The 585-nt window shown below is 37.6% G+C and overlaps 1 long non-coding RNA gene across 1 annotated transcript in view; it reads left to right on the top strand.

Annotated features, from left to right (window-relative positions):
• Positions 1 to 6: 6 nt before the first annotated feature.
• LOC110427599 (uncharacterized) overlaps positions 7 to 585 on the top strand; it is a 2,318-nt gene continuing 1,739 nt past the window's right edge. The window contains exons 1-2 of the long non-coding RNA XR_002446297.1: positions 7 to 145; positions 220 to 307. This is a non-coding gene — a long non-coding RNA (uncharacterized LOC110427599). The remainder of the gene's footprint in view (positions 146 to 219; positions 308 to 585) is intronic.

Raw genomic sequence — 585 nt, 5'->3', positions numbered from 1 at the left:
GAAACCAAAGGCATTTTCAAGTCTTTTGCCTTGAGGAGTCAGCCCATAACAAAGAGAGAAAGAAAGGGGGAAAGAAAGAAAGGAAGAAAGGATGAAGAAGAAAAAGGAAAGGAAAGATTGGTTTGGTGAACTCGAGACAAGTAAGGTAAGGAGATTTCCATTTTTCTTGAAATGCATGTTTAGTAAATCAATTGTGATGTGTGATTTTGCTTGTGGTAGCATGAATCTACAAGAATTCAAGGGACCCGAGGCATGCATGTAGGTAGAGCTTGGAATGCATGGTGATTTTGAGCTAAATAAGCAATGGGTAAGTGTTTTAGTCTTGAAATTTCAAGTGAACAAGGAAAATGATATGTATGTTGATTGCCTATGTTTGTGGCAGCAATGGTGACTATGGATGTGAGGAAATGGTGAACTATATGTGTGGAACTCAAGCTAAAACCGAAAGGTAACCATGCAATGTGGTTGCATGGTGTTGTGTTGGCATTGGTTATTTGACAAACTATCGATTGTATGTTAAATGATTGTAAGCAAGGGTTAAGGAAAACTATGAGATTAGGTTACAGAATTATTGATTGATGTGCT

This window comes from Theobroma umbraticum, unplaced genomic scaffold, assembly GCF_002168275.2.
Source record: "Theobroma umbraticum cultivar Fairchild unplaced genomic scaffold, ASM216827v3 scaffold_106.0, whole genome shotgun sequence".
Lineage (NCBI taxonomy): Eukaryota > Viridiplantae > Streptophyta > Magnoliopsida > Malvales > Malvaceae > Theobroma > Theobroma umbraticum.
This window is presented reverse-complemented; position numbering and strand designations above follow the sequence as displayed.